This window comes from Lynx rufus, unplaced genomic scaffold (genome assembly GCF_022079265.1).
Source record: "Lynx rufus isolate CCGP_SWC_20201006 ecotype Redwood Valley unplaced genomic scaffold, mLynRuf1.p SCAF_3, whole genome shotgun sequence".
In the NCBI taxonomy this organism is placed as follows: Eukaryota; Metazoa; Chordata; class Mammalia; order Carnivora; family Felidae; genus Lynx; species Lynx rufus.
The window spans coordinates 182491483-182516622 of NW_025814845.1; the positions used below are offsets into that span (position 1 = coordinate 182491483).

Below are 25140 nucleotides of genomic sequence, written 5' to 3' on the forward strand. Positions count from 1 at the left end.
AGTAAATACCTATATATTCATATTGCTCTGAGTGCGTTGTTTTTTTCTCTGATTGCTTTTAAGATTTTTCTTATTAGTATTGTTATAATTAAGGTGATACTATGTCTTTTTTCTGGGTGTGTGTGTATCCTTTTCCAAATAAACTTTTTACTAAAGTACGGTATACATGCATAAACATGAACAAGTCAAAAGTGTACAGATTGATGAATCATCTTGAAGTGAAAATGCTCATATAACCACAATCCTGATCAAAATACAAAGCATTCCTTGTGTTATAAAAGTCCTTTTAAATCCCCTTCTAGTCATTACTCTTAATATCTACCTCAAAATGATTGCTCTCCTGGTTTCACACACCATAGATTAGTTTTGCCACATTTGAAATCTTTTATAACTGAAACTATACTCTGAATTTTATTTGTGGACGGGTCTTTGGCTCTACATTCTGTCTGTGAGATTTAATACATGCTATTGCCTGTAGAAGTCATTTTTTTTTTCATATTTGTTACTCTCGTACAAACGTCCCCACACGTATTTATCACTACATTGTTGATGGGCATTTCGGGTACTTCCATTTGTTACTGATTTCAAGTGCTATTAACATTGAACATCTATTCCTTCATCTTCCGGTGTGTGGTCTGATGGTGGATCTCCACTGTCGCATTCTTGGTCTCTGAGCCACTGTTACTAACTGGTCCCTTCCTCAGCCATGCTGTCCGCCCCTCCTGTGCACTCCCCTTCTGTCGGCTCTCAGGAGTAGATGAGTCTTCTTCCCCTTCCTGTTGGCTTTCCATCTCTTCTTCAATATGTGTCTCCTCTGTCTCCCTCCGGATGCTCTTGGTTAATCTTTCTCTGTCTTACTTCCTCACAAACCGTGATGCTCCGCCTGAGTTCATCTTGCTGTGCTGCCTCTGTCTCTCTTCCTTCCAGCCTTTCGTGACCCTGTTTCTCTGCCTCTGCAGTTTCAGCGGCGCTTTTTTCCACATCCACCTCTACCTGGAAACCACACCAACTTTTAAGTTCATTGTTCTATGAATCTGTGCTTCCCAGGAATTTCCTCTTCGTTTCCTGGTTTGTCTCCTGTATTCAAAGAAGCTTAGCTTCTAGTTGATGAACCATCAAGGTTCTGTGATAACCTGCATTCTAGCTGTTGTGACAACTGTCTGAATGTCTGGCACCACACTCCCACTGAGGATTTCACTGATGACACTGTAGTTTCTCTGGAAGAGGGCGGTGGCTGTGTGCTTCATTGAAAAGCCATCATCATAATCATCGGCATCTTCAGCAGGCTCAGTTCTTACATAAGGTTCTCCTTGGTCCATGTGAGACCATCTCTGTACACTTTCTTCCTCTAAAGCAGTGTCTGCATGTCTTTTTGTATTTATGTAAGCAGGGCATGTGGGAGAATTAGAGTAGTCCTTCGTAGATTCATTCTATTCTGTCTTCTATACTTCATACTTGTTTTAATACTCTTATTTTTCTTCATCTGTGAAATCTTATAACATGCCACCATTAATCTGGCCAATCGCCTGCAACTTTAGGTCAGGGCTGGAAGCATTTACTTGGTTCCAGAACTTTGTGCCATGCCTCATGTAGGGCATCAGTAGCTTATGTGGTGGCTTTGGGGGTTGTGGAATCATAACACCAGACGATGCTGAGACCTGGCTGTTGGTGCCCAGGTTCCCTCCCAGCTTGTAGTTGTATAGTAATGCCTGGATGTACTGTATCCCCACAAACCCTGGTGTTCTGGCCATTTGTGTTGTAGGAGCTGGGGTGGGCCTTGAGGCATAAGATGTTCTTTTTGACATTCTGGAAGATTAAGTTCTCAGTTACTTAAAAATGAATCTGAGACACCATGGGCAGAAAAAGCACCCACAGCTGTGGTCCTGTTTCCCTTTGGGCTCACATATATATTAACTTTTGTTGAATATATCAGTAGGATTGAAATTGCGGGGCCAGAAGGCAGGAAACTGTTCAGTTTTAATATCAACAAATGATACACCAAAATGTTCATGGAAGTGCTCTCTCCGCTTCCTTTCTGTTTCTTGTCTGTCTCGAAACTTGTGGATGACTCCATATTTTGCTCTTGTCCAGGAAGGTCAGGAATCAGGAAAAGAGGGTGGTGTACTAATAGGGGTGAGGGCATCGTGGCGGAACGAGATAGTTGGGCACCTGTTTCATTGCCAGGCCACTAACAACTCTGGGCTATCATCCGCATATGTTCTGTCTCTGGAAATGCAGGTAGGCAGCAGAGACTTAGTCTGTTGGAGGGAATAAGTGGTCTTTGGTGCACATCTAGGCATACTTTTATAGTATTATAAAGGGTGTAGGTTCATTCCTATCAAGAATATCAGGCAGTTGCATCTACATCATGTCCATAAAAATTCATTTACCCTATTTGAAGCCCTTTGATGAGGGCAACTAGTTGGCCACCTGTTATCTACATGTCTTCTATGGCTATTCTAGGCTCACAAATGACTTGAGAATCTGACACAACAGCCTTTCCTCTTTGGGATCCTGATGCGATCTGAATTTCATAGATTTTTCAGTTGTGCTGGCCTTACATTCCCCACTTCTCATGCAATCACATAAATTAGAGGAAGGGTGAGTGGCTCATTCTCTTGGCTTTCTGAATGCCTTCCCCCCAAATTTTCTTGGTCCTTTAATATGTCTTCCTGTGGTTAATAAAAATCTAAACCATTTGTCTGGCCGTGATACAGTATGGAAGTTTGGCTCCCTTTGAAAATAGGAAAATAGCTCCCTTTGAAGTTGGCACTTAAAAATACTATCTCTTTTATCTTAGCAATAAATTGTCTCCATATATGTTTATACTCTTAGCCCCTAGATGGTAGATTGGTCAGGGGCTAGCAGTTACTGTCCACTCCTGTCTTAACCTTGGCTCACTTTTGGCCCTTAAAATCCTCTATTAGAATTTTCCCACCTTAGCTTCTATTGCCAAGTTCCTGGTTTCTATGCATTCCTAATTTAAATTTCCAAGGAAGAGTATCACACAAGTTCATTTTATATCTTTGTGCAGAACTTCGAATATCTGGCCATCTCCCAGGCAGCTGGTGACTCCGTGGATTGGCCTGTGTTTCATTTGTCGTGTCTGAAGTGGGGTGAGGGGCAACTGGTAGCTCAGAAAAAAAGTTAGACACATGTTAAGTGGGGGTTTTTGATGTCCCAGAATCTTGTTTTTACTCTGATAAGTTATCTGTAGCATGTGTGTTTTGTGCAGTATTTCCAGTGACAGTGATGGATTTGTACTACCTTCTGCATCTTACAATCAATAGCAAGAGAGTACAAAATCCTGGGGTCAGGAGTGCACTGTGTGGCACTATGACTAGGTATTTCTCTGTGTGAAACTAAGACTTTCCTTGGCCTTATTTTTCTATGTTAGCGCTTTCATTTTGCTTCAGTGTAGGTCTGTCTGGATGATCAAAATAGGTGGGAAAGAGGCATGGTGGGGCAATAATTTGGTTGCCTCACTTCCTGGAGGTTCAAGCCCTGTACTAAGCTATACTCTCACCATCCCTTCTCCCTGTTTCCTCACATGGTGAGGTCAGGTAGAGTTTACTAGAGATGTTGACGTGTATATTGCCAATAATCTTGAATAGGCACATATCTCAGTTGCAGGCAACATTACACCTTGAAAGTTCAGCAGTTGCAGGATTTTTTAAAATTAACGTGATAATGCTAAACTTGATGTCTTTTCACAGGACTGTTAGAGATTACTGACATTTCTTTTACCATGTGATTATTTATGGGCATGCCAGATATTTAACACCACGTTATTATTTCCCTGAATTTTTTGCTAAGAATTTTAAGGTTGACATTATGATAGTGAGTATAAACAGGTATTTTAAAAATTTGCAATGAAAGGCAAGGCTGCTATTATGTATGATTATTAACCCAGTGAGGATGCCATTAATACCTGCATAAAGAACTAGAGTAATGTCAGCTCCCAAACTGCAGATCTTAGGAGGGTTTTGTTTTTTGTTTTTCTGTTTTTTGTTTTTTTTTAAAGGATTTTTTAAAAGCTTTAATTTATTGTTGAGAGACAGAGAGCATGAGCATGGGAGGGGCAGAGAGAGGAAGAGACAGAGAATCCGAAGCAGGCTCCAGGCTCTGAGTTGTGGGCACAGAGCCCAATGTGGGGCTCGAACTCACAAACTGCGAGATAGTGACCCAAGCCGAAGTTGGACGCTTAATGGACTGAGCCACCTGGACGCCCCTGCTTTTTTTTTTTAATGTTTGTTAATTTATTTTGAGAGAGAGAGAAGGAATGAGCAGTTGAGAGGCAGAGAGAGAGGGTAAGAGAGAATCCCAATCAGGCTCCACCCTGTCAGCACTGACCCCAACCTGGGGCTTGAACTGATGAAATAGTGAGATCATGACCTGAAATCAAGAGTCAGATGCTTAACTGACTAAGCCACCCAGGTACCCCTTAGGAAGGTTTTTGAATATTTGAGAGTAGTGAATTTCCAAGGATGGAATGGTTAATTATTTTAGTGTATCTGGCGGGCGGTGGAGAGGGGGGGGAATTAGGCTAATTTTCAGCATGATCCATTTCTTACTATCCTCAGAAGGTTTTCTGAGATAACACCACAGTCAAAGTTGCTAATAGGTTTATATCTACTATATCTACTAAGTTGTTGGCATTTTATTTTGATACATTGATAGAATAAGATTCAAGAATACTTATCAGAGTGCAGTAGCCTCCAGCTGCTGAATGCTGGATTTAATTATTTGTTAGGACTAATGTGAGTGTTTAAACATACTGCTTGCAGTACTGTGCATAAGCATTATATAATTGAAATGAGGGATCCATTCACTCTCCATATAGATTGTGAGAAAGCCAATATTTGGGGACCTTAGAGATGGCTTATTTCACTCCTTACAAAAAAAAAAAAAAAAAGAAAATTAAGACTCCAGGAAAAGGGAATGTGTTATACAAAGTTATAGAGCAGTTTTGAGGCAGAAACACAACATAATCTCAGCTCTCCTGGACTATATTTTTTTTCCAATTTTTTATCTTGGTGTCTTTCCTATTTTTGCCATTGTAATCATATCAAGATCTTACCCTTAACCCTCATGTTTAAATTTCTTACCATTACCATCTCTTTATAAGGGAAAATACGAATTGTTATTGGAAGAAAAACCTATGCTGCTTGTCTTGTGTGTATCTCCTTTACTATCACACTCAGGACATTTCTGACCCCAGATGTATAGGTTTTTTTTCCCCCCCATACCAAACAATTCTCTGACACTAGCTGGGTGTCCTACAGTTGAACTCAATTCTAACACTCTGTACCTAGAGATGGTGTCAGATCCCACAGGTTAAGAGCTCAGTCCCACAAGACTTCCCTCCCTGCTCTTTGGATGCAGTCACAAACCCTAGGTGTTAATTGTGAGCTGAACAGTTGGCTATTGGCTATGAGTCAGAGGTTCCTATGACTCCCCTCCAGATTCGATTATTTCCTAAAATAACTCCTAGAACTCAGGGAAACACTTAAATTTACCATCTTATTAAGTAATAAAAGCTATGATAAATGATACAGATGAACAGCCAGATGAAGAGCTACATTGGATGAGCTCTGGGAGGGTCTCAAGTGCTAGGGTTTGTACTTCACGCCCTTTTACTCAAATTCTATATTATTAGTAGTAGTAGTATTAGTATTATTATTATTTCTACAGTTTTCTCTATGGTAATGAAATGTGAGGCCAAGGGATTATCTCCCAATTACAATTGATACTACTTATGGCTGCTGAGTAGCTACCTATCAAGCTCCTCTCCTGTATCTAGGATCTAGCCAGCTTTGCTGAGTTACAATGGATTGCCTAAGTACTAAATGCAAAGTTACCGATGCATGTAGAAAGCCATTTGTATTAATATAATTAAGAGACCCTACCCAACCCTGATGAAAAATTACTTGAAAGTAACAGAGGACAGAGTCTTTATTTTAAAGTAAATGAACTATTGGGAGAAATTACGATTAGTTCAACCATAATTGGATCTAATGAGACTGAGTAGGAACAAATTAGACATAATTGGAAGTTAGGCAAAAGTCAATTAAATCGTTATAATTTTAACTTTATAAAAGTTATTGAATTAAATGACCAGGATCAATTAATAAAGGAAATACAGCCATAAAGTACATTTCCAGGAAACTGGTACTTTTTTGAGGGGAAAAGTATTGTTTCATTTAATGATAAGAATTCATTAAAAATCACTTGAATCGGTTTTGCAGCCTTAGAAGTTTAACTTCAAATGAAGTAATTATGCAAATTTTAGTTTTACCTGCAAAGTGCTGCAGAAGTTGTTTTAAGGAATCAAGGAGTAGAAGAATTTGATAGAACAAAACAGCATAAAACTCACTGAATTCTCAGGATTTGGAGTCGATATATGGTTGTTCTTAACTGCAAGGCTGTGTTAGCTGTCTGAGAGAGGCCTGTGGGCCCTGTAGACATTGTGTGATTGAAAATACAGTCACCACCTTGCTCTGTGTAAACCTGCTCTGGGCCTTAGTTCTGCATCCTCCAGAACTACTGTCATCCCCAACTCCCACCACACTAAAAGCCCCTCGTCGGTTTTTATTTGGTAGCGTAAGTGGAGTTCTGTGCAACTGGTCACCTAGGAACTCAATGCTAACAGACTGTGGTTACCAACACCGTCTCCTTACATGATAGCCAAGGGCAGTTAGAGTGTTGGGTTTTCTTCTTCCTGGGTGTGCAAGGAAATTTATATCATCACTCACTCGGTGGTGCTTAATGACCTCTGAAAGGAGCTCTAAGCATGTACTGACTTGGAAATGTGATGGAATAAGATTGCAGTTTTGATTCACTGCTGAACTATAACTCTCTAATGATGACAAAAATACTAATTCTGCAGTGATGGCAACAAAGGTAAGAACAGTAGCAAATCGGGCTGAGGAAATAAATCTATATGACATGCGCAGATGCAACACAGGTTTATAGACCCTATCCTTTAAATACATTATGTCTGAAATAAAACCAGTTCCATATACTCTGTAGGCATGGCAAATTTTTTGCCGAAGCACATTCTCTGCAGTTCTTTTTTTAAAAGATAGGTGCATATTTAATCAGGTTCAAGTCAATGGAATTATGGCATTACCAATGCAGTGAGATTTTGTGCAAAGTTAGGAAGAATCTCAGATGTGAACCCAGATTTTGGAGATTAAAGAATGAACATTTGTATATAAGGACTATCTGCCATCCTTTATAAAAGCATAATGCACCCAGCCCCATCCAGCTATGATTCTTAGGTAACACAATGTCATCCCTGACAAAGAAGGCCTGCTGATCATTTGCATCTCAGGAAAAAGGTGGGGAGACAAGACTCAGGACAAGGGCTGCTGCTATTGTGATGGTATGTGCATGCATTTGCTGAATGCATGTAAATGCCATGTGGAAGGTGATGAATTTTGTAAAAAAAGTGTTTCAAGTCAAATGGTAGAAATAACTATCATGGATCTCCTGATGTTTTAGGGCTTCAGTTATTTCTCTGTGTGAGATGATAGAAGCAATGTTTAAAGTCAGAGCAGGGGACACTTCGATAGGAGCCAGAGTGAGAGAAAAGGAGGAACCAAGAAAGATGCAACATAGAAAATCAGCACCTACCAATGAGGTCTGGCCCCATGTAATAGGGGTCAGAAGATCATCTTGAGCCCCATTTTCCAGATCTTAACAGTCTTCCCATCCCTTTCTGTTCTATCGCTTTGAGTCTGAATGGAAGAGAGGAAAGCCGTATCTAGCTCAGAGAGCAGAGCCATAGACATGGGGGTGGGGGTGGAAGATTGAAACGTTGAAGGATGAGATAGAATAGAGTTTGAACTTAAGCTATTACTGCTGTAGTTCTTTTCCTGAAATTGATTTTTACTAGAAATGTAGATTGAGGGCTTTTTGTATACATGATAGTTTGCTCAGATTTGATAAACTTTGGATGATGTGAGTCAAAAGGGGGAGGATTAAAGGACTGGTTATCTTATTTATTTTTACATTTACATGATTTATTTATTACATATTTTTTTGAGAGCGTGTGAGCAGGGGAGGGGCTGAGAGAGGGGGGACAGAGGATCCAAAGCAGGCTTTTCCCTGACAGGGTGACAGCAGTGAACCTGATGTGGGGCCTGAACTCACAAACTGCGAGATTATGACCTGAGCCAAAGTTGGCTGCTTAACTGATGAGCCACCCAGGCACCCCTAAAGGACTGATGATTTAATAGTCTGGTCCTTGATCAGTAGGGATTCTAGGCCACAGTTCTTGTGCTCTGTGCTGAGTGTGACTGGTCAGCTAGTCTGCCTACCAGTTGTCAGCATGAATTTCAACTCAAAATTTCAGTGAGATCCAGTTCAAATTCCAGTTCCAGCTGTGGGATGTTTTATAAACTCCTCAACCTTTTTGACTCTCAGATTTCTCCCCTATGAAGTACATAGAATATTTATTTTATAGGTTTGAAGAATAGACAAAAACATTTATCAAGTGTTTAGTAAAAATCTTGGAGGAGATTAAATACTTGATAAAACACAGGTATTGTAATCTTGAATAATTTGATCTCAATTTGGATTTTAACTTGGAGATGGATTTCAGTAAGGTTATACAAATAATGTTCCATCATAAAACTCGTTTGTGAATTACTATGCTTCAGGTATGACTGACAGTTTGACTACTTACAGAAGGGCTGGTTTATACTTTTTGCCCTTCAAATGTTTGTATTCTTCCCTCCACTGTTTGTGTCCTTTGGACCTGTCTGAGTAGGTTTGGAGTTTGGAATTCACCTATACAACTATAGAAGCTCAGCGTTTTATTTCTTGACTTAAATTTTAGTCAGGAGAGGGGAGTGATGAAATCTTTTTAATTGTTGGTTAAACTTGTATAGACACTATTCTGTCATCCAGGTTTTCGGCCTAGTCTCCAGTATGGTACTTTGGTAGGAAGGCATCCACTTTATCCAGGTTTTCACTTTTATTACTATGAAATCATTCATATTAAAATCTTTTACATCTCTGCTATGTCTACAGGCATATCCTGCATTTCAGTCTTTCTTGAGATGTTCTCATTTTAAAATTTTTTCAAAAAAGTTTTAAATTAAATTCCAGTTAGTTCCAGTGAGTTAACATACAGTGTAACACTAGTTTCAGGTGTACAATATAGTGATTGAACACTTTGACATGATACCCAGTGCTCATCAAAAGTGTACTCCTTAATCACCTGTTTAGCCCATCTCACACACCCTCTTTCCTCTGGAATGTATACACACACACACACACACACACACACACACACACACACACACACACGTTCATTTTGTATTCTCTATTCTCTTCTCGATTGATCTGTTTTAAAGGGGACTTACAATCTCATTAATCTTTTGAAAGAAATAACATTGGGTTTTGTTGATCCTTTCCACTGAATTTTGCCCCATTTAATTACTATTTGCTCTTATATTATTTCCTTTCGTCCTCTTTCTTTAGATCTACTTTGTCTTTTCCCCCTTATAGGTGCTTAATTTGTTAATTTTTTTAATGAGTTAAGAAGAGGAAAAGTTACGATGGTAATGTTTAGGTTAACTATTTATAAGTGCATAGTATAGTAGTGTTAATATATGTACAATAGTGTACAACAAATCCCTAGAACTTTTTCATCTGGGAAAACTGCAAGTCTATACCCATGTTACAAAAGCTCTTTTCTTCTTCTCCCGGCTCCTGGCAACTATATTTCTATTTTGTATTTCTAAGAGTTTGACTACTTAGATACCTCATATAAGTGGAATCATGTAGTATTTTTTGTGAATGACATTTCACTTAGCATAATGTTCTCAAGGTTCATCCGTGTGGTAGCATATGACAGGATTTCCTTTTTTAAATACTGAATACTGTTCCATTGTGTACATATTTCCTATTTTATTTATCCATTTATCTGTTGATGTACATTTAAGTTGCTTCTGCCTTTAGAATCCTGTGAATAATGCTGCAGTGAACATAGGTATGCAAACACCTCTCCAAAATCCTGATTATAAATCTTTTGGATATATATCCAGAGTAGAAATGCTGGATCATTTAATGCATTCATTTTCTGTTTGTTTTAGCTTTATTGCAGTCTACTTGACAAATAAAACTGTAAGATACTTAGGTGTACAACATGATGATTGAATATGCATATACATTGTGAACGGATTCCCTGCATTGAGGTAATTAACACATCAGTCACCTAACATATTTATCTTTTTAAAAACTATTTTTGTGAGAATATTTAAGTTCTACTCTGTTAGCAAATTTAAGTTATACGATACAGTGTTAGCAACTATAGTCATCAAGTTATACATTTGATCCTCAGACTTCAGTCATTCTATAACTGAAAGTTACTATCCTTTACCAACTTGATCCTATTTCCCCCATTCCCTGGCAACTACTTGTGCATTTTAGAAGAGTTTGACTTGATAAAAACATTTACTAAGTTTTTCTTTTCAATTTTTTTTTTAAATTTTTTTTTCAACGTTTATTTATTTTTGGGACAGAGAGAGACAGAGCATGAACGGGGGAGGGGCAGAGACAGAGGGAGACACAGAATCGGAAACAGGCTCCAGGCTCTGAGCCATCAGCCCAGCGCCCGACGCGGGGCTCGAACTCACGGACCGCGAGATCGTGACCTGGCTGAAGTCGGATGCTTAACCGACTGCGCCACCCAGGCGCCCCTCTTTTCAATTTTTTTTTAATGTTTATTTTTGAGAGACAGCGAGCGAGTGAGCAAGCAGGGGAAGGGCAGAGAGAGGGAATCCAAAGCAAGTTCCAGGCTCTGAGATGTAAGCATAGAGGCTGAACTCACTCAGCACTGTGGCTGGAAATCACAAACAGCATGATCATGAGCTGAGCTGAAGTCAGACGCTTAACTGAGCCACCTAGGTGCCCCTCTTTTCTTTAATTTACTTTATTCTTTTTCTTTTATTAAGTAGGCTTCGCACCCAGAGTGGAGCCCAAGGTGGGGTTTGAACTCACAACCCTGAGATAAAGACCTGAGCTGAGATAAAGAGTAGACACTTAACCAACTGAGCCACCTGGGCACCCTTTAAGTTTTTTATTTTAATTCCAGTGAAGTTAACATACATTATTAGTTTAGTTTCAAGTGTGCTATGCAGTTATTGAACAATATATTACTCAGTGCTCATCATGATGAGTGTACTCGTAATCCCCTTATCTTTTACCCATTCCCTTACATACCTCTCCTCTAACCATTAGTTCTCTACAGTTAAGAGTCTGTTTTTGTTTGCCCCTTTTTTCCTTTGTTTTGTTTCTTAAATTCCACATGAGTGGAATTGTACGGTATTTGTCTTTCTCTCACTGACTTATTTCACTTAGCATTATACTCTGTAGATCCATACATTTGTTGTTGCAAATGGCAAGGTTTCATTCTTTTTTATGGCTGAGTAATACTCCATTGTATATTATATATATGTGTGTGTGTGTATATATGTATACATACATTGTGTATATATGTGTATATGTATATATATTATATGCACGCACATGTACACACATGTACACATACCCCCACATCTTCTTCATCCATTCAAATAATGATGGGAAGTTGGGTTGCTACCATAATTTGGCTATGGTAAATAATGCTACAATAAATATAGGGGTGCTTATATCTTGTTAAATTAGTACTTTTGAATTCTATGGATGAATACTCAGTAAGGAATTACTAGATCATAGGGTAGTTCTATTTTTAATTTTTTAAGGAAACTCCATACTGTTTTCCACAGTGGCTATACTAGTTTGCATTCCCATTAGCTGCGCACAAGGGTTCCATTTTCTCTACATCCTCACCAGTAGTTGTTTGTGTTTTTTATTTTAGCCATTCTGACAGGTGTGAGGTGAAATCTCAGTGTGGTTTTAATTTGTATTTCCTTGATGATGAATGACATTGAGCCTCTTTTCAACGTTTATTTATTTTTGGGACAGAGAGAGACAGAGCATGAACGGGGGAGGGGCAGAGAGAGAGGGAGACACAGAATCGGAAACAGGCTCCAGGCTCTGAGCCATCAGCCCAGAGCCTGACGCGGGGCTCGAACTCACGGACCGCGAGATCGTGACCTGGCTGAAGTCGGACGCTTAACCGACTGCGCCACCCAGGCGCCCCCATTGAGCCTCTTTTCATGTGTCTCTTGGCCTTTTGTATGCCTTTAGAGAAAATGTCTATTCATGTCTTCTGCCCATTTTAATAGATTATTTTCATTGTTGTTGTTGAGTTGTATAAGTTCGTTATATATTTTGGATACTAACCCTTTGTTGGCTATTATATTTGCAAATATCTTGTCCCATTCAGTAGGCTGTGTTTTAGTTTTGTTGGTTGTTTGCTTTGTTGTGCAATAGCTTTTTATTTTGATAAAGTCCCAATAGTTTGTTTTTATTTTCCTTGCCTCAGGAGGCCTATCTAGAAAAATGTTGCTATGGCTGATACCAGAGAAATTACTGCATGTGTTTTATGGCTTCAGGTCTCAGGTTTAAGTCCTTAATCCATTTTGAGTTTATTTTTGTGTATGGTATAAGGAAGTGGGCTAGTTTCATTCTTCTGCATGTAGCTGTCTGTCTAGTTTTCCCAACACTGTTTGTTGAAGAGACTGTCTTTTTCCCATTGAATATTATTGACTCCTTTGTTGAAAATTAATTGATGATATAATCATGGGTTTGTTTCTGGGCTTTGTGTCTTGTTCAGATGATTTATGTGTGTTTTTTTTGGGGGGGAGGGTGTGTATACCAGTACCATACTGTTCTGATTACTACAGCTTTGTAATATAACTTGAAATGTAGAATTGTGATTGATACCTCCAGCTTTGTTACTCATTTTCAAGATTGCTTTGGCTATTTTCAGTCTTGTGGGTCCATAAAAACTTTATGATTAGTCTAGTTCTGTTAAAAAAAAAAAACAAAAAAACAAAAACAAAAAACAAACTTTTTTTTAAAAAATAGATTGTTCCATTTTTATTTTTTTAATGTTTATTTTTGAGAGAGAGAGAGCGCATATGCGTGTGCAGGGAGGGGCAGATAGAGAGAGACACAGAATTTGAATCAGTCTTCTGACTATGAGCTGTCAGTGCAGAGCCCAAAGCAGGGCTCAAATCCAGGAAAAGTGAAATCATGACCAGAGCCGAAGTTGGACACTTAACTGACTGAGCCAGCCAGGCAACCCTAATTCATTCATTTTTAAATTTTAGTTTTCTAGTATGGAATTTAGTGATCTGGATTTTCTAGACTTTGCCTACATCCCTAACTTTTGATATGTAGTTTTCGTTATTTTACTAAGTACATTTCTATTATTTCCACTTTTACTCATTAGGTATTTTACATGTTTTAGAATTTGTAAATGTATTGTTATAAATGACCTTTTATTAATTTCTAATGTAATTAAATTTGGTCAGACTATATTTTTCTGTACAATACTTATTATTTGAAATTGAGATTTGATAGCTTCTTTTGTAATCACATGCTAAGAAGAATGTGTGTTACTATTGTTGGTGTAAGGCCTTATATATATTCAGTTTGGTTAATTATGTAGCCCAGTTCTTCTGCATTCTTACTAAGTTTTGGTATATTTACCAATTACTAAACGTGGTTGAAAATGTTATGGCTGGATCTGTCCAATTATTTTCTTAATTCTCTCAAGTTTTATCTTCTGTGTTTTGAAGCTCTACTTTTAGTTGCATAAAGCTTATGATTGGTATGTCTTTTTGCTGAACTGGAGCTTTTAAAAAAAGTTTTTATTTAAATTCCATTATAGATAGCATACAGATTTCTACCAGTCTGAGGCATACATTATAGAGATTCAATACTTTCATACAACACCCGGTGCTCATTACAACAAATGCATTCCTTAATCCCCATGAACTATTTTACCCATCCCCCCTACCCATCCACCTCCCCCCTGGTAACCATCAGTTTGTTTCCACAGCTGAGAGTTCGATCATTTTTATCTCCTATTGCTTTTAACCTTTAATCTATTTTATCAAATACTAACAATGTTATATCAGTTTTCTTTTGGTTAATATTTACATTTTGTCAGTGACTCCTTTTCTGTCTTTTAATTTCAATCTTCATCGTGATAATTAAGATAGTGTTATGTTTACAATACAATGAAAAAAGTGGCACAGAGCTTTCTCATATATTCCCTACCCTCATTCTTGCATAGCCTCCTCTATTATCAATATCAAGTGCTAGAATGGCACTTTGTTTTGTTTTATGTTGTTTTTTGTTGTTGTTTTACCAAGAATGAACCCATATGAATAATCAACCAGAGTCCATAGTTTACTTCAGGGTTCACTCATGGTGTTGTATCCTCCATGGGTTTGGACAAAAGTATAATGATGTATATCTATCATTATAGAATTATACAGAGTATTTTCACTGCCCTAAAAGTCCTCTGTGCTGTTTATTCATACTTCCATCTTCCTCTTTGCCCAATCAACCATGTTTTCATTGTCTTCACGGTGTTCCCTTTTCCAGAATGTCGTAAGTGGGAATTATACAGTATGTACCCTTATGTAGATTGATTTCTTTCACTTAGCAATAGCCATTTAAGATTACTCCATGCTTTTTTTTTTTTTTTTTTTTTTTTTGGTGGCTTGCTAGCTTATTTCCTTTTACTGTTGAATAATAGTCTTTTGTCTGGGTGTATCACAGGTTGTTAATTCACCTACTGAAGGACTTCATGATTGTTTCTAAGTTTTGGCAGTTAGGAATAAAGCTGGTATAAACATCGGTGTGCAGGTTTTTGTGTGGTGGATATAAGTTATCAACACTTTAGGGTAAATACCAAGGAGCACCATTGTGGGATCACAATGGGTAAGATTATGTTTAGTTTTGTAAGAAACTGTCAAACGTTAAGTGGCTGTACCATTTTGCATTCCTCCCAGCAGCGTGTGAGAGTTCCTGTGGCTCCACTCCCTACCAGATTTTGGTGTTCTCAGTGTTCGTGATTTTGGTCATTCTCATGAGTAGGTAGTGGAATTTTGTCTTAACTTGCATTTGCCTGATGACATATGATGTGGAGCATCTTTTCATATGCTTATTTGCCATCTGGATATCTTCATTGATGAGGTATCTGTTGAAGTCTTTGACTCATTTGTAAATCAAGATGCTTGCTTTTTTATTGTTGAGTTTTAGGAGTTCGTTGTATATATCATCATTGTTAGGTGGGCTCTTTTATTTTTTATTTTTTATTTTTTTTCAACGTTTATTTATTTTTGGGACAGAGAGAGACAGAGCATGAACGGGGGAGGGTCAGAGAGAGAGGGAGACACAGAATCGGAAACAGGCTCCAGGCTCTGAGCCATCAGCCCAGAGCCTGACGCGGGGCTCGAACTCACAGAACGTGAGATCGTGACCTGGCTGAAGTTGGACGCTTAACCGACTGCGCCACCCAGGCGCCCCAGGTGGGCTCTTTTAAACTGCATATTGCTAGATTCCATCTTGGAGTCTAGTCTTACTACTTGTGTTTAAATGATTAATTCAAACCATTTACATTTATGGTGATTACATTTAAATTTATTAGACTTTCTTGTGCCTTAAGTTGTTAAGCTTTTTCACCTTCCTTTCCTCCTAAAGATGGATGAAATTAAAAAAAAATTGTTTATTTTAGAGAGAGTGAGCATGATTGGGGGAGAGGGCAGAGGAAGAGAGAATCTTAAGCAGGTTCCATGTTCATTCTGGAACCCAGTGCATGGCTCCATCCCACCATCTTGGGACCATGACCTGAGCCAAAATCAAGTCAGAAGCTCAGCTGAATGAGCCACTGAGGTGCTCTGGTTCTATGAACGTATAAAAAAAATTCTTGACCCCCTTCAACTTTGACATAAAGAAATGTGCTACCATGGGCCAGTGTCAGCATAACCAACAAATAATTTATATGTTTTACAGTTTGGATTTGTGAGTACCTGTTCAGCTTTTCTCAATTTGTGGGAAGTCTGAGGCCCCTGTTCTATGTCACTCAAGATAAGTTATATATTTGTTTACCTGAGGTTCCAAAACATTTCCTGCTTGGGATTTCTGTACCTTTCTTTCTTGGCTTAAGTTTTCTTAGCTCCTGCTGAAGTACAAATTCAAACTCCAAACGTGTGTGAGGGTAAGACTATGGTTTTTCATTCTCATGGGGGAGTTCCCCGCCCCCCCCCCCTTCTTAGGTCTCAGACAGAGATGGACAAATTTCCCTTTCATCTCTTTACTTTCTTTAGAAGCTTTTCTTCCCTGATTGATGACTTCTGAATTTATGTGGGCATCTCACTTCCAGCTCTTCTCTTTGCAAGGCTCAAAGCCTTGTTCTCTGTCCCCTGCACAGGCTTCAGATCCAAGTCCCTAGAGTGTTGGGGTTGGCAAATGTTCGTAGAGCAGTCATAGTGTATGTGCTCATTGACCATCCGGGTTTTCTGCTTTGTCTTATTGTTTCCCCTTGGATATTTTTCTCACTCTATTGGAAGCACAACTATGCATTTAAATGGATGTTTGCTGTATTTTATCTACTATTTCTATGTGTTTTGCAGTAAGGGCTTTTCAGAATATCCAGTTCAACTTATTGCTGGAAGAAGAGGTTTGTTTTAACATACCTTAGAAACATCCAATTCCATTCAAGTAATAGCTTATATAAAAGCCATTCTTCTTGACACTTGGGACTCTCAAGTAGTCCTGCTGAGCCACATAGCAATCTATTCCAGGTATATATGTTCTCTTAACACAACTGCACTTCTTTGAATAAGTTTTGTTTGTTCCTTACGGAATATTGGCTTCTATTGCCATCACTATACATTAGTGTGACTCTTGGTGCCAGTTATGTAACATTCAAATCAGCCTTAAATCCATGCTAGTGTAAGGTAAGTCATAGATAAAATTACTAAGACCTTAGTGAGATCCTGTATCCAGTATTCTAAAGTGGCCCTACATTCTGTAGGCAACTTCTGCATGATCTGAATTGGTCAGAATACTTAGTAGAGCAAAATAAGCAAGTTTTGTATGGGTAGTTTAATTGATTACTTATCACTATTTCTGTGGTACAGTGCATTCTCCTTGCTTTTGCGGAAACTACTTACCTTCCCTTGTTCCAATCCTAAACCTTTGCCCCTTGTTTAAGAATAGGCACATGACCCTATCGGGACCAATGACAAAACACCCACCCTGGCTACAAGATTGGTCCAAGATTAGGCTGGTGATTCAGTTGGACCAAATACAGAAGGAAGTAAATTAAAAGAACCTTTTCATCTCAGCTTAGAAAGATGCTAGCAGAGAGCCACTGCACTTCTGTTTTCTCCTATGGAGAAGAAGTAGGTTTCATGTTGGAGAGGATAAAGCCAACACCCCCAAAAAAGTGGTAATGTGGCAATGCAAGAACTAGAGAGATGGGGAGCACTGGCCCCTTCTCAGGCTTCGGTCCTCACATGAAGTCCAGCTTTGCCCATAATCATCCTGAAGTTTGGTTAGGGAAGCTGCCAATTCCTTTTCTGAGATAGCTGGTTTGAGTTGGATAGGTATCTCTTCTAATCAAAAGTCCTGATTCCCTAGCATCTTGATCAAAAAAGTATTTGTAAATACTTTGATAGTTATGGGCATGTTTTTGGTGGTGAACAGTGATTTACATAGATAGAATCTTTGTATTTTAATGCTTTGCGTTCTAAGAGCTGTAAGTCTGGCACTCTTTCTCTAGCACTGCTAAACTCAATGAATCTTTAATACCCACTTTTGGAGTATATAGTTAAAAATTAATATAGGTGAAAGTCATCCATTTTTCCAGGAGGTTAAGACCTGCTCCATTAGAGTGCTAAGTTACTTTTAAGCGTTAGTGTGTGTAGAGCTCTTGGTCAAGGTTAAACTGTTCCCTTCTCTAACACATAGGAAAATCAATGCATAAAAACTTCTAGTGTAAAAGCTATCCTTCCAGGCCCCTAAGGCACTGGAGATTGGGTTATCTTTTCACTCAGCTGACAATTGATCCATTGTTTGTATTAAGTAATCTGGCTTTGTTCAAGCATACCGCTGTTTGTGTTTTTAATTCCAAAGCTTACCTCATTATGAACAATTTTCCACTCTTTCCTTTGGGGAAATGCTAATGCTACTTGTTTATATAGAAAGTAAAGTTAAGGAGTCAGTTTTGACATTTTGGCTTGCTTTCACAGGCAGGAAAGAGTAGTGCTGCATTCATATGTTGAAGCTTTTTTCTCTTTCTCCCTCTTTATGTTGGATTGTGCCTTCAGCAATAAGTACCTCAGGTTGCTTCACGTATTGGCCATTAGCCACTGACAGTAATGTCTTTAATGAATATTTTTTTGATTAGTTTGTCTCTACTTCTCTTGTTCTAAAGCCTATAGCCAGCAACCATATTTTAAGTGGATATTAGGAATAACCGTAAAGTTCCCTACAGCGTTTCTTTGGCTTACATCAAAACTTATGTAATGTGCTTAGGAACTGGGACAAACAGGTGGGAACTAGTAAGGCTTGTCAAACACCCTTTAGGGAGTTGAGCTAAGGAGACCCATACGGTTAACTGACCAAGTCTGTACCCAACACTCAAGGACACTGCTCATGGGCTACCAGGAACAGCCACAGACGGTCAGCTTTTGTGTTTTGGAATTAGTCATTGTGTTGTTTTCAATGAGCTGGAACCTTTTCTTTTCCTCTAGATTTTTTTTTTTTTTTGAGTTGTGCTATTGATTGACATTATAGAATTCTATGAAAATAATCCAATGAAACTCACCTTTGCATCTCTTAAAAAGTTGTTGCAGATTCTAGTTTAACGTTGCACAGTAACATCTTGATGAAGAACTAAGGAAAAATTGCTTTCTGGATTCACTATATGAAAAACTTGTGTTTTATCTAAGCAATTATTTTTACTAAATAGACACTATGAATTTTGTTACTTTCTTTGGACTGACTACAGAGCATAAAACCAAACTTGTAACTCATCTCTGGCAAATAGAGAGGACTAGTTGGTAGGCATTGTGTGCTGAGTCTTAGACCTGGCTTTGTCTCTTCTTTCCCTTTGCCTTACACTATGCCTCATTTTTTTCTTTGCTTTAAAAAAAGTATTTTATATTGTGATTTTTATATGCATTTTAATGAAATTTGTTTTTACAAAAGAAATGCAAGGCATAAATAGGGTAGACATTGCTTACAAAGTGATGTCTAATCTCACCCAAACTCAGGTATTCACACACTCTTCTATTAGATGTAGTCCTAAGCAGTAAGCAACAAAGCCCTACACAGCCAAAGTGGATGGCTCTAAGTGCCTGCATTAAAATCTCATGCCTGTGGCTTCAAGTAATTCCTTTTAGCACTTATTTCAAAGTTTAATCTTACATTACACACTATTTGAAGAAGCTTCAATATATGTAGGATTTAAAAGCCCACAGTAGATGTAAAACAAGAAAATGAGAAATGGAAAAGCTTCTACACGGGGGGTGCTGACAGCAATCATGAAATAGATGAAAAAACTAAGCAACACAGATAACCCCACATACTTTTACCTGGCTGTATTGTATCTACTATGTATATGTATATAGAATATAAATGATATATATTTTATGGATGGTATTAATAATTATGACTCAGTTATTTAGAATCTTGGCTCTCCAGAATTCTTATTCCAAGGACTTTAGGTTAATGATTTTTATATAAATTTTTATTGTATATTTAAACTTCTAATTTATGTGAATTGTGAATTAAACGGAAGGGCCACATATGGAAATACTGGAAATAGTCAATGTTTGAAACTCTCATGGCAACATTGACAAAATAGATTGGAAAACACATGGATGTAGTTTAATATCGTCTAGTTTCACTAGAAAAGTATCATTTAATAGTATGCAAATGATTACATAGATGTCTCTCCAGGGCCTCGGTAGCAAACAGCTTCTGTGACTACCCTAGCATGCAAAAACGCTCCATTTAAAATTTAAGCTGTAACTATGTGTTATTGTATTGTCTATAATTACATTTCTACTTGGTTTAATGTTAGAGTTTTTCAAGTTGCAAGAAATATATGCACATTGTAGATTCAAGTCAAGTTGGTTATGTGCAAATATTTATTGATAGGAAGCATTAAACCCATGTCTTCCATAACTAATAAACTCCTGAACTTACCTTTGGAGAAAAAAATCCAGTTAGCCTCTCCGGGGAGCATGGGGCTCCTCCTCTAACCCCTTGTCTGAGTGTCAAGCAATAGTGTACACATTTTGTGATACTGATAGGTTCACATTTCCTGTAGGTGGAGCCTTGAAGAGATGTAAATCATTGTGTGTTTGGTCTTCCTTCTCATTCTAACCACAAGATCATGGAACAGACGTTTGTCTCCCTTTAGACATTTCTGAGAGGAGGTCCAGTGAGGGTTTCAGGGGCTAGTGCTCTCGTCTTCTCAAGTTGCATGGCACCCTGAGCCTCAGGCCATTCCTCTGACGGGAGAAGGCCTAGGCTAATGCTGGGCTTCAGAGAAAGTGTTCCCCTGTCCTGTTCCTGCTTCTCCTTTCTCTTGCCCTTGGGGGTGTGTTACTGTGAGATTCACATCTCCTTTCAGGAGCAAGGAGTCCTTTTAGGTCTCTACAGAAGGCTGAAAGAATTGTCCAGGTGTTCAGCCTATGGAGTTTGGGCCAAAATCTTACCCATCTATAATCAATAGTAACAAATGCTGCTTTTTTTTTTTTAATGTTTTGCAATTGTTCCTTGTAGGTGTGTTTTTCTAGAGGATTTCACAAGGAGGAGTGGTGGCAGGTCCATGGAAAATGAATTACTTGACCTATACCATATATTTTGTTTTAAATTAAAGATTGTAGTTTTAGTAAGAAACTAATGCATGTAGTTAAATACTGTAAACATTTTTAGTGTACATGTTGAAAATCTTCCTCCTCATCTCACACTTGTCCCCCCTTCAGTTCCCATTGCCCACATTGCGTAAGAATACTGTTACCGTTGGTTGTGCATCTTTCCTGAATTTTTGTGTATGCAAAGAAAAACAAATGTGTTCCCTTAGCTTCTTATTTTTTTGCATAAAAGGTATTATATTAAACACACTGTTCTAAACCTTGCTTTTACTCTAAAAATAATCCATATCGGTCAATATGCAGATTTTTGCCATTAAAAAAATTTATTGAGGTAAAATTGAAGTTCCTGGGTGGCTCAGTCAGTTGAGTGTCCAATTTTGGCTCAGATCATGATTTCACTGTTGGTGAGTTCAAGCCCCGCATTAGGCTCGCTGCTGTGAGCGCAGAGCCCACTTTGAACCCTCTGTCCCCTTTACTCACCCTCCAACACCCCTCACATTCTCCCTCTCTCTCTCAAAAATAAATAGAATTATGGAGGTATAATCAACATATAACATGTTAGTTTGAGGTGTACAATATAATGATTTGATACATGTACATAGAGGGAAATGATCCCTACAGTAGTTCTAGCTAACAGCTGTCAATATACCTACTTACAGTTACTTTTATTGTGATGAGAACTTCAAGACTTACTCTCTTAGCAACTTTCAAATAGGCAAGATGGTATTATTAACCATAGTGACCATGCTATACATCACGTCCCTGTATGTAATTCTTTTATGACTGCATAGCATTACGTTGTATAGACATCGATATACTATAATTTACTTAACTAGTTCTCCTTTTGAAAAATGGTAAGGTTAATTTCCAATTGTTTGCCAATAATGCTTCAATGAGTATAGTTGTGCATACATTGTTAGGCACCTATTCAAGTGCTTAGAAATCCAAAAGTAGAATAGCCTTGTCGAAGGTGATATGTATTTATAACTTTGATAGGTACTATCTGCCCTCCATAGGGATAGTAAAATTTTATATTCCATAGCCCCACGTATGGTATATGTTATAAAACTGACTTTTTGCCAATCTAAAAGGTGACAAATGGTATTTCAGGATAATTTAATTTGCATTTCTCATTTTATAACTGAGGTTGACATCTGTCAAAGAGTCGGTTAAATTTTTCTGAGAACTATCTGTTTATATCTTTGAACATACTGGCTTTTGTTAAATCTTTACATTTTGATCTCTAAGGGCTTTAATATATTAGATTAACACTTTATCTCTGATATGGTTACAAATGTTTTCTCCAACTTACTATATGTATTTTAATTTTGCTTACTATTTTTGCCATTAGAAACTGTTTGTGTAGTAAATTGTTAATAGTTCACAGATGCTAGCTTTTCAGAAATACAAAGGCTTAACTCACTACCAGGTTTGAAAGGATTCCATATTATGTTACTTTTATGGTTTCATCTTTATTTATGTTTACAATTTTTTACTTGGAATTTATTCCAGTATGTAATGTGAAAATGGACCCAATTTGATTTTTTCATCTTTCTGCCTAGTTGTCAAAATGCCATTTATCAGAATGTCCCATCTTTACTCCACAACTAGCGATACCATCTTTGTCTCCTTTCCTTGAAGGTGGGGTAGGGGGTGATCCAGGTGAGTGATTGTGGCAAACTACCCTCCTGGGGTGATACCCTAGCTTTTTGCCTGACAGTGCTATTAAAAAGGAGCCCCTATCTTCTTGATCTCCAGATACAGAGTAGGCATTCTGTAATATGTAGCTGAGGAAGGAATGGGAACAGGTTCTAGCTCAAATGTCCTAGACTGTCGTCATTTTTATGGACATTTAGGAGATATATTTTTAAACAAATAGTTACTGATTTGCTGTATGTCCTTAGGATAGTTTTCAGATACTTTAAATATTTGTGTTTTATAATTTTTTATCAAATCGTTGTTTGACCTGGAGAGGAGTATGCCAAGTTCCTCATGTAGCTATTCTGGAAGGCTGATTAATCTTTTGTGTGTGTGTGTGTGAGTGTCCTTTTGCAATGTTTTAATATAATGTTGGTATATGTCACATTTAAATGTGATTGTGTGTGTGTGTGTTTATAGAAATTTATTGGTATAATAGTTAGGCCTGGCCTCTTACCTGTATTATTTTAGATTTTATGTGTTGATCAATTTCCAGAAGTTGTTCACTATGTGATCTTACTTGTTTATGAAAAATCTTTGTGGTAGTTAAAGGTTTGGATAATTGCTCAGTGGTTATTTTTTAAATAAAAGCATTATGTAATATTGTAAATCATACATTGATTTACACAGTGTTATTCTGCTGTTTGGCTTAGTGTTAAAACTAGGTTTCTTTTTATCTTCAGTCTCCTATCTCTTTCACTTCTTGAATTTAATCAATGACCTTCTCAGTGTTCTAATATTTAGTATCTGCCATTTTGTTTTAATTGTGCTAGAATTTCTAAAATTTGATTTAATACCTTAAATGACATTTAAATGACTTCTGGCTATTACAGGTAAGGTGACTGAGGTAAATCTCCTCAGGACTGGTGCCTGTGTTGGTGCACATTGTCTCTACACAGCTCTAGGAGTTAACATTCATGTTAGAGTCTAGGTGAATGATATTATCTAGGATTGTGAATTGTACAAACCGCGTGGCTGTATTCAGAACTCTTGATTTACTCTCTATGCTATCTTATTTTCTCTTTGTGTGTTTTTAGCTGTAATATTTGAATATTCTCTAGTTCTTGTGTATTTAAAACTGCATGATATCCAAATTTGAAGGCCGGTTTAGCTGGATATAAAACCTTCGGTTCAGTTTCTCTGTTAGACCTGTTACATCTTGTACATGATGTTCTGTTGTATTTTGGTGCTAAATGTTGCTGTGAAAAAAATACAATACCAATTAGATTCCTCTTTTTTTTTTAATGAAAGACTTGATCTTTTTTCCTGACAGACTAAGGGATTTTTTTTCTGTGGGTTTTTAAGATTTTCTAGGATACTCTTAGAGTTTTCCATTTTGGGAACCGAATTTAATTGTTGAAAAGTTTTCTTGAATCAGTTCTTGAAGTGATTGTGCTGTTGGAATGCTCTGATTTTATTCTTTCAATACCCCCCTTTTTTGGTGGGACGGTATCTCAGGTTATTTTTGCTTATTTTCTCTAGCCACTGTTTTCTCTCTAATCCCTTTAAAACTCTTCCTGTATTTCAGTTTCATTTTATTTCTTTCTTTGATTTCTCTCCTCTATATTCTTTGGTGTGTTTTCCATGGTTTCTTTTCATCTCTGTACTTCTTGTATGTTTACCTTCATTTCGATGATGATTATGGTTTCTGTTTTCTCCTGGCTTTTGCCAGCATGCATTTGACCTCTTTTTATTGTCTCACCACCTTTTTCCTGAGTTCCAACATTTCTGCTTCATGGTCTATTTTTGATGTGACACCGTCACTAAGTTTTATTTCATGACAAAATACTTTGATTAATGTTTCATCTTGTCTTTGGCAGTGATTTTTGTTGTGTACTTCTTAATCTATACCTGAGTTTTGTTTTTTCTTTTTCATAGTTTATTATAGTGATGTTATATAATTATTTATTATTGAATTAATTAATTTTCTTTGTGGGAAGTTCCTATGCATAACAGGAGAGGGGGCCAAAATTATGGTGCAGGCTTAAGAGCCCAAAGAATATCTTCTGTTACCACACAAACAGGTGGCTACTGCAAATATGGCTAATTGCCTTGATTCTTTTTTATGGCACCACCTTTTTAATAGCCTGGATCTAGAAGCAACAATGGCTTTAGGAAATGAGATAACATCCTTTTTATCTCATTTCCTAAAGCCATTGTTGCATATAAGGTTTATAAGTTTTGTACCTCAGAGGACCTCTCTGGCCTTCAGAACCTGTGATTTTGCCAGCACAATCTGAAATTGGCCACCACTGTGCCAAGCTACCATTCTTTGCTTTTCATTTTCTCCTACATGAACTTCCTTGAGTTGCTACACATACTTTTGGAGTCTAGAGTTTGTCTGTTTTTTCCTAGTTTTGCTGGAAATGGAATTTGTATTTTATTTATCTTTTTATATTTACTTTCGGGAGAGTACTAGCCAGTGAGGGCCAGAGAGGGGGTTAGAGAGTATCAGAAGTGAGCACTGTGCTGACAGGCTGATGGTGCAAACCTGATGTGGGGCTTGAAGTCAACAATGGCAAGATCTTGACCTGAGCTGAAGTTGGATGCTCAACTGACTGAACTACTCACATGCCCCTGGAATTTGTATTTTAAAAAATTCTGCCTGCAGCTTTTAATGTTATTTCCAGGA

The 25140-nt window shown here is 37.7% G+C and overlaps 1 pseudogene; it reads right to left on the reverse strand.

The window, feature by feature from the left end:
- Positions 1-594: 594 nt before the first annotated feature.
- LOC124521239 (SWI/SNF-related matrix-associated actin-dependent regulator of chromatin subfamily E member 1-like) lies at positions 595-1805 on the reverse strand (annotated as a pseudogene).
- Positions 1806-25140: the final 23335 nt, after the last annotated feature.